Raw genomic sequence first — 9,915 nt, 5'->3', positions numbered from 1 at the left:
GATAACGTCAACGTAAGAAATTTACTCATTTCAAACGTGTTTAAACCTGTTCAAAAGTTCAAACCTGTAGAGAATTTTTATGAGTTTATTTGAGTTAAATTGATGACATCACGGGAAGCAAACTCTTGAATGTTCTGAAGGATGACACTTTTGCAGTTCCTTTTATACCTTTGGAATTAAGGATGAACCTTAAGAAAGATAAATATGGGAGAAAGCTAGGCAGGAAAAGCTCTATGGTCAGAATACAGGAAAAATAACAACAGTATGTGTTCTCTTGAGGGTGGTTACCCTTCCAAGGGGTCTGAAAAGAGGAATTTCAAAGGTGTGTTAACCTACTGCACAACAACAATGGATAGGGCTTGCTTATGTTGAAGATAAACCTTTTATGTGCCTGGGGCTTGACTACCCACCATTACCTGTCCGGTTAGGAATTTATGATTGGATCACTCTGTGAGGTTACTTTTGGTGAGATTCATCATAGAACCCTCTTTTTTTGTTTATAGTGATATGGTAGTTAAGTCTGTGTTTAACCTTTGAGAAATTGTCCTGCTGTCTTCCAAAGCAGCTGCACCATTTTACATTCCCTCCAGGAGTGGATGAGGGTTCTAGTTTTCTCCACATCTTTGTCAACACTTGTTTACTGTCTATCATTTTTTTTAAATCATAGCCATCCTAGTGGGTATACCACTTCGGAAAGCAGTCAGTAGTTCCTCAAAAGGTTAAGCTTAGGTGCTTGCTTTGGCAGCACGTGTACTAAAATTGAAACAATACAGAGAAGATTAGCGTGGTCCCTGTGCAAGGATGACACCCAAATTTGTGGGGGGAAAAGGTTAAGCTCAGGTTCTGATCCCCACCCTCCCACTCCCAGAGATTCTTGTAGTTTTCTTGCTTTTTAAAATTTGTTTAGTGACTTGCCTGGATTAATTCTACAGATTCTGTCTCTTCTTCAGTGTGTAGCCCATTGAAGTTTCTGCTCTGCTTTTTAGAAATTCTTTTTATTTCTGGAAAGCCTTGCTTCCTAGGTATCACACCTGGGTCAGGATAGCTCAGTGAACAGCCAGTCATTTGGTAGAGGTTGTCCTTTAAGGGACACCTTGGGCCAGTGTTGTCTTCCATCTTTTGTTGATGGAATTGTGTGTGAGTTGGGAAGCATATTCAAAAAGTTCAGGGAGTTTACAAGTTTCTCCTGATTTTTACTTTCTGCTAGGCCTTCTCATGTCTCCTCTATATCTGTGTAGGTCTTTAAGTTCAGCCAGGGAAATGGAGGTGGCTAGGGTACTCTCCAGTACCCCGTGATTGACTGCAGCCTTGCGTGTACGCATAGTCTTCTAGACCACCAAGGATAAGGATGGAGCTGATCAAGTCCCCCTAGGCCTGTCTTGTTTTCTTGATCTCTCTGCTAAATTTTAGCAAGCTTGTTGTTCTGTTGCTTGCCCCCAGTATTATTGTGACCTCAGGTAACTGATGTTGGTTTTCCCTGATCTAAGGAGTTTGCTGTTATTTTCAACACCCCTGGGCATGGGACTTTTTGTGCTCATTCCTAAGCAAGTAATTCCAGTCCAGCAGCCAAGTTGTTGGTTTTTAGGACTTTGCCCTGCCCTGTCCTAGTAAAATCAGCTCCAGGGGACGTGAATTCAGAAGGGACATGAACAGCCCCAAGCTAAAACACCATAGATATCCACTGTTCTTACCCAAGGTTCAGTAGGTTTTCTTAAACACTTCTTAATGCATTGTTTAATTTTGGTTTATTTCCATAGACTTGCTGAGACCCTCATGCTGCCCTTCCTAAAGTCCTGCTTAATTTATGTTTTAAAAGATCGTTCTGGTAGCGGTGGAAGATCAGTTGGGTGGAGGGGAAGCTGGTGGGATAGGGTAGGGTAGGATTTTACTCAGTAGTACTTTGTAATTTATAAATAGGAGTGGAAAAATAGAAAGAGTTGGGTTGATTTGCAGGTGGGGATTGGCAGTATAAGGATGGCAGAAAATCAAGGGGATAGGAGATTGAAGAGCACTGGCTACTATCATTGAAGTCTTACTGTCCATGGAACTTTTCCTGGGTAGAGGAAGAGGTGAAGGGGACAGGGACATGGTGCTCTTGGGAAATAGGTGAGGCCTTGAGGAAGTTGAAGGTGAAATTCAAGACCTTGAGGAAGTTGAAGGGGAAATTCAAGGAATGTAAGGTGTAGGAGGTGTAGAAAAACTAGTAGTTCAGAGAGTGGGTTCTGTGTTTGGTTTTGGAGGTAGAGCCATTACAGTTGTCACTATAGAAAGGGACAGTTGAAATGGAGTTGAGATGAAATTCAAATCAGAGTTGTCAAGGAGCTGTGAGGTTTGGGTGGTAGATCATTAAGGGGGATGATGAAAGCTTTCAGGATGAAACGAAAAGGGCAAACAGTTGTTCCCAAAGTCTTCAGTGAAGGTAGGGGAGAAACCTGACGTTGATGTGAAACACTGAGAGGGTGGTGAAATTGAATAGCATGAACTTTGAAGAAAGGCAGGCTGTTGAGGGAAGATGGTAAAATAATACTTTGAGGATCCAATGGAGAAGATGCTAATGTAATCTTGATTTATGGGGAAAGGTAAGTAAAGGAAATAAGCAAACATCAGTTAAGAGCTCTGCAAAGGAAACAGTAGAATTTGGGACATGCAGTGTTAAGGAGAGGTGATAGAGGCTGAATGGATGAGCAATACCAAAAGCAGGAAAGTTTTGTGAAATGGTGGATAGTTTTTTTTTTTCACTTAACCATAGGGTGCAATTAGAGGTATAATAGATTATTGGAATCTGTGTGGTTAGTTTGAAACTGGAATATAACTAGAGCCATTATTTTAAAAAATATTGTTAGTTAGATGATATGCTAAGGAAACTGAACTGATTTTGTTTAGATTTTAGGGAAATTTTGGAACTGGTATTGGTAACTGGGAAACAATTTGACAGTTTTGGAATACTTTGACTATGACAAATGTGAGATTGGTGTATAATTAGTAAGTTATTAATGACACCATTGAAATTGAAGTTACCTATAGGTCATCATTTTGATGGGAATATATTCAGTAGACTGGATGAATTTTGGTCTTTCTGTAATTAGAAAATTGAAGCTTTAAAAATCTATTGACTTTTGGGAATAATATTTTTCTATTCTTTTCCAAAACCATCTGCAACCTACAATATATAGAGGACTGCCTAGGATCTGCTTCAGTGTGAGGGTTTTGATCTCAATCGCCCTGACTCTATTTGACATGATTCTGTCTATGTATAAGTAAGATATATGTAGCTAGAAGAATAGGAGAAGAGAAAAGGTAAAGCAAAAATAAGGCTGAATTAGAGATGTAAAGCTCTGTCTTGAAAACCTGAAGATTAGCTACTGTGACAGTAATGTGGCATATTTTCAGTTCTAGCTATCATTTGTTGTAAACTGAAAGAACATTGACATAATTGGATACAGAGGTGCGTAAGTGCTGGCAATGGGATGGAGGTAGGAAGTCGGTTAGCTGGCAAGGAACCTGAGAGCTAGCAGTTTTTATATTAATACTGTCCTTTTGGTATTGGTTGATAACAGCAGAAAAATATTTGTGATCACTCTGGGGACTTATTATATTGATTTCTACTGTTATAATATGGATGTGCATAATGGTTACTCTTATAAATGTAATATTTCTTTTTTGGCATTCTAGCAGCCATCAGAAAAAAGATCACACAAAAGCTATTGCCTGTACAGTCCTCTCAATCCTTTGTGACATGGGATATTGAGCTTTCAGGCTGTTAGAATTCCAGTTCATGGGACAATCTGTATCATTCTGGTCTAGCCAGGTAAGTAGTCCCTATGGACTACTTTCTTGTTCTCTACCAAAGGACAAGAAAGAAAAAAAGCAAAGAAGGTGAATATAGAAAAATATAGATATGAAAAAAAGAAAAATATAGATATGATTCTTAGACCCTGGAGGAGAAGTTCAGACCTGAGCCTTAAGCAGTAAAACGGGGGTGAAGAGAACCTCAGGGGTTACATTCAATCTCAGTAGAATGGTATCCATGAAATATAAACACTGGAAGAATGAAGTCTGTTTTGTGACCTGGCTTGACTTCAAGAATGAAGAAACTTAGACTGAACTGCAATAAAAATATCTGTGAAGGCAAGATTAAAAGGAAGGAAGTATGCTTTGAAGTTAAAATAGATAGAAATTTAAGTGTAATGAAGTATCTTTTATGAATGAAATATTACCTGTATCTACATGATAGTCATATTTTAAATATTTCTTTAATATTTAATAGTTAAGAGAATGAACACTGGCTTTCACTTGCTAGCTGTGTGATCAATGGGGAAATTACTTACCTGCCCCAAACCTCAGTTTCTTTATCCACCAAATAAATTAATGAGACTTTTATGGTTATTTAAGAATTAAATGAAAACCATATCTAAAGCATATAGCATGATGCCTGGCATATACGTAGAGCTCAATATATAGTCACTGTTATTAGGCGGTGGAAGGGAGAGTTAATGAGATGGATGTTCAATAATGTGATGAATTATTCTTCACAGGTAGGTATGCAATTAGCTATTTCTTGTCAGAGCAGCTTGCAGCTTGGAGTTTCAGGATCAGAACCTCTTGGAGATCAGGCTACAATGAGTGCTAATTAGGCCATTTTGAAGGAGGGTAATTTCCATTGTTCCCTGAGTTTGTAACAAATTAGATCTTTCTATACACTTTCCTGCCAGAATAGTACTTTTTAAAAGATTTTATTTATTTATTTTTAGAGCGCAGAGAAGGGAGGGAGAAGGAGAGGGGGAGAAACTTCAATGTGAGAGAAAAAATCGATCAGTTGCTTCTCGGTCACCCCAACCGGTGGCCTGGCCAGAATAATGCTTTTAACATTAGTATTTTTAGTTCAAGTTACCAGGAGTGCCTGTAATATTTTTGTTCCTTTGACTTGGATCTTGAATTTGGAGAAGATGGTGAAATGATGGACAGGTCAGGTAGACAGGCCATACTAGGTGAAAATAGAGGATGGTAAGAGGATCAAAGGTAAAGATTCCTCCATAGTCAGTGCAGATCACCTTTTGAATCTAATTCATTTAGGTCACTTGTCTGCATAGAGCGAAGCAGAGTGCCTGCAGTTGAAGTGTCACAGGGATCCTAAAATAGAGGTCCTAATGAGGCTCTCTTGCCCTCCGATTTAAGTTAAGGAGGACGAGATAAGCTTCTCAGTCGGGATAGCTTTTTATATGGACCTAGTTTTGTTAGGCTTCAAAAGGAGCCATGGAAGAGAAAGGTTAAAGGTACAGGATTTTTTGTTGTTGTTATTTCACATTCTGCTTGAAGAGTCTCTGATTTAAGACATGTTTTTTCCTTTTAAATACTTTATTTTTTAGAGCAGTTCACAGCAAAATTGAACGGAAAGTACATAGTGTTCTGGTACACGCATTGACCCCACACATGCACTGCCTCCCCCACGATGAAAATCCTGCACCATCCTGTACATTTGATATAACTGATGAGCTTATATCAACAGATCACAACCACCCAAAATCCAAAGTTTATGTTAGGGTTCACTCTTGGTGGTGTACATTCTGTAGGTTTTTATGAATGTATAATGACATCTATCCACCATTATAGTATCATACAGAATAATTTTGCCACCCTAAAAATCTGTGCTTTGCCTATTTATTCCCCTCTAATCCCTAGCTCCTAGTAACCACAGATCTTTTTACTGTTAATATAATTTTGATCTGATTTTCAAAAACAGATTTATTGAAGTGTAACTCACACACCCCACAATTCACCCACTTAAAGTGTACAATTCAATTGTATAATTCAATATATTGATCTTTTCAAGGAAGCAGGTTTTGGTTTCATTGATTTTTTCTACCAATTTCCTGTCTTCAGTTTCACTGATTTCTGCTCTAATTCTTATTATTTTTATTAAAATTTTAAGTTAAGTTTATTGAGAGGATATTGGTTAGTAGGATTGTATATTTCTTCTACTTACTTTGGATTTAATTTATTTTTTTCTTGTTTTCTAAGTTGAAAACTTAGATTATTGGTTTTAGATCTTCTTTTCTAACGTAAGCATTCAATGCTATGAACTTCCCTCTAAGCAGTGCTTCCGTTGCATCCCACAAATTTTTGAGAAGTTGCGTTACCGTTTTCATTTAGTCAAAATGTTTAAATTTTTAAATTTCTCTTGAGATTTCTTCTTTGACGTGTGTGTTATTTAGAGGTGTGTTGTTTCATCTTCATATATTTTGAGATTTTCCAGTTAACTGTTTGTTATTGATTTCTGGTTTAATTTCATTGTGGTCTGACAGCAGAAATTATATTGTTTCTATTCTTTCTTTTTTATGTCTTTTTCTTTAAACATTTTATGTATTTATTTTTAGACTGAGGGGAAGGGAGGGAGAAAGAGAGGGAGTGAAACATCAATGTGTGGATGACTCTTGTACTGGCCTGCAACCCAGGCATGTGGCCTGACCCAGAAATTGAACCAACCAGGGCTATTCTTTTTTTCTTTTTTAATGCTCACCCAAGGACATGCTTATTGGTTTTAGAGAGAAGGGAAGGGAGAGAGCGAAAAAGGGAGAGAAACCTCGATGTGACAGAGGAACATCGATCAATTGGTTGCCTCTCGTTTGTGCCCCAACTGAGGGCCAAACCTGCAACCTAGGCATGTGCCTTGACCAGAAATTGAACCCGCAACCTTTTGGTTGATGGGACAATGCTCCAACCAACTGTGCCACACTGGCCAGGGTTCATTTCTGTTGTTTAAAATAGTATTGTTAAGGTGTGTTTTATGGCCCATAATTTGATCATTTCTGGTGAATGTTCCATATGAGCTTGAGAAGAATGTGTATTTTTGCAATGGTTAGATGTAGTAAACTATAGATGTCAATTACATCCAGTTGGTGGTAAGTTCAACTATGAATGTACTGGTTTTCTTTCTTTTTAAAAAAGATGTTATTTATTTTTAGAGAAGGGGAAGGGAGGGAGAAAGAGAAGGAGAGAAATCAGTATGTGTTTGCCTCTTGCACACCACCTACCAGGGACCTGGCCCACAACCCAGGCATGTGCCCTGACTGGGAATCAAACTGGCGATCCCTTGGTTTGCAGGCCAGTGCTCAATCCACTCAGCCACACCAGCCAGGGCTCCTTACTGATTTCTGACTGCTGGATATATCCACTTTAGATAGAGGCATGTTGAAATCTCCAGCTAAGATACTGGATTCATCTATTTCTCTATGTAGACTTCAAAGCAAGGAAAGTTATCAAGGATAAAGACGAGCACTCTGTAATGATAAAAGGGTCACTTCTCCAACAAGACATAATAATACTTAACATGTGCATGCCTAAAACAAAGCATCAAATTATTTTATTTATTTCAGTGAGCATAATACCATCTAGGTCTATCCTCACTGTCACAAATGGTAAGATTTCATTCTTTTTATGGTTGAGTAATATTCCATTGTGTAAATGTGTCACAGCTTTTTATCCATTCATCTACTGATGGACACTTGGGTTCCTTCTATATCTTAACTATTGTAAATTATGCTGCAGTGACCATATGGGGTGCATATATTCTTTCAAATTAGTGTTTTGGGTTTGTCTGGATGGGGGGTGTTATGTTTTTATTTCAAATCTTGGACTGGTTCAATATTCATGTTGTGGCAAAACCCAGATACTTTATAATACATTAAATTCTCAAAGGTACAAAAAAGTAAAGTAAAATGAACACTTCCTCCATTATAGGAAATGTATGACAAAGATAATATAAAAATAAAAGGTGGAAAAAAATTGACACAGATTTTCTAAGATAGACCTCTTTACAACCAGGGTCCACAGGTCCAATCTCCAAGGAGGCAGCAAAAAGCAGACCTTGCCATCTGGTTCTGGGTAACCCCATAATAAAATCAGTGCACAGTGCTGCTCTGGCTGCTGAGACATCACACGTTGCCTAAAAGAATTAGAGCTCTGGAAACAGTAAACAAAAGAGTGATTTCTGGGGTGGGGGGTAAATAAATGCATTTGGGAGAGGCCATAGGAAGTATACCAAGTGAACCATGGCTGGTGTGGCTGAGAGTGGATTGAGTATGGGCCTGCGAACCAAAGGATCGCTGGTTTGATTCCCAGTCAGGGCACATGCCTGGGTTGCGGTCCAGGTCCCCAATGGCGGGTGCATGAGGGGCAACCACACACTGATGTTTCTCTCCCTCTCTTTCTCCTTCCCTTCCCCTCTCTAAAAACAAATAAATAAATTCTTTATTTAAAAGAAAAAAGAAAGTATACCAAGTTAAATTCACTACATAATTGTCTGTACGTGTTCACTCGATATCCAGACAAAATGTGTGCTCAGTGCAGGACTCCCTCAGTAACTTGTAGTTATTGTAATGGCCACCGTGTTGCTGACTTTTCCCAGAAATTTGTGCTACCCTGACTGTACTTGTAGCCTGAGCCATAGCCATAATAGCTACAGGGTGAGTAGTCATAGCCACTATCATCCTCCTGGGGAGTGGGAGCCTTGATTCCAACTCTGACTCTCACCTCCTCCACTTTGGCACCCAGCACTGCTACCTCTGTTCCCTACTTGCAGCTCCTGCAGTCTCCAGAGACATACTGGTGCTGTTGATAGACCTCTTTGTCCTGGGGCACTTTGATTTCAAACTTATCTCCACTGATGGCATGGAACTTTTTCTCTAGGGCCTTCTTCACAGGTTCTTCTTCTTTAAAGGTGAAGAAAATAAAGTCTTGTCTTTTGTTTGACTTTAGATCCATTGGAAGCTCAATGGCCTTCTCCCCAAACTTGACTAAGTATTCTCTGATCCTCTCAGTGGCTTTGGGATTCAGACACCGCAGACAAAAATTGTCTTTACTAGGTCCTTCTTCATGGTCATGTCCTTTTTGTGGTGAATGACATGGCCATCCAGCTTGTGCTCCTTCTGGTCTAGGACCTTCTCCACACTGGCTGCATCTTTGAACAGGGTAAACCCAAACCCTCTTAATGGGCCAGTGTTGGGACTTATTGTACAGTCAGTGACCTCTCCAACTTTGGCAAAATAATCCCTTACGTCCTTTGTACTGGTAACCCAGCTCAGGCCAACAAAGAACATTTTTCCTATATCCTCCCACATTGTTCCTGATGTTGATCTGGCTGCCCTTGGTGCCTTTCTGGTCGCCTGCATGGATAGTTACTTGTCTGCCTTCCTCAGGGGAAGCCTCATGCCCATTGGTGCCTATCACCTCCATAGGATGCTTATTTGTTTTTCTAAAATAATTTTATTTATTCATAGAAAGAGGGGAAGGGAGGGAGAAAGAGGAAGAGAAACATCGATGTGTGAAACATCAATGGGTCGCCTCTTGTGCACCCCCAACTGGGAACCTGGCCTGCAACACAGGCATGTGCCCTGACTGGGAATCTTACCTGCAACCTTTTGGTTTGTAGGCTGGCACTTGAGTCATACCAGTCAGGGTGGGATGCTCCTCATTTGTTTCCCACATGCCAGGCCAGATGTGGGGAGGCTCCTGGCCGGGAGTCCTCCTCGTCCCTACCTGCCTGGAAGATGCCCAGGGTCCACTGCTACGCCCAGGCTCGAGCTACCTGGCTTCGCCACCATCCCCTGACACGCGCTGTGACCAGGTGTGCTCCACCGTATTACTGCCATGAGTACACAACTGAACCCACTGACCAACAGTCTCCCTGGAATGTCTGTCTTTAATTGTGTGGTTTTAATTGAGTTTTATGTGATTGCATTTTGTCTCTTTCTTAGCATATTGATTATAGTCCTTTTTTTTGGTCTTTTCCTAGTGATTTTCAATATACATTTACAGCTAATCCAAGTCCACATTTCAGGTAAAATTATACTGCTTCCCCAGTAGTGTGAGTGCCTTATAATAACAAAATAGTCCTGACTCCTCCCTTCCATCATTCGT

At 39.8% G+C, this 9,915-nt stretch overlaps 1 non-coding gene and 1 pseudogene across 1 annotated transcript; one reads left to right on the top strand and one right to left on the bottom strand.

The window, feature by feature from the left end:
- Positions 1 to 729: 729 nt before the first annotated feature.
- Positions 730 to 836, top strand: LOC112300138 (U6 spliceosomal RNA). Its single transcript, XR_002974362.1, has one exon. It is a non-coding gene; the product is annotated as a U6 spliceosomal RNA (small nuclear RNA).
- Positions 837 to 8,309: 7,473 nt separating this feature from the next.
- On the bottom strand, positions 8,310 to 9,095 carry LOC112300023 (heterogeneous nuclear ribonucleoprotein A/B pseudogene; annotated as a pseudogene).
- Between the last annotated feature and the right edge of the window lie 820 nt (positions 9,096 to 9,915).

This window comes from Desmodus rotundus, chromosome X (assembly GCF_022682495.2).
Source record: "Desmodus rotundus isolate HL8 chromosome X, HLdesRot8A.1, whole genome shotgun sequence".
Taxonomy (NCBI): Eukaryota; Metazoa; Chordata; class Mammalia; order Chiroptera; family Phyllostomidae; genus Desmodus; species Desmodus rotundus.
This window is presented reverse-complemented; position numbering and strand designations above follow the sequence as displayed.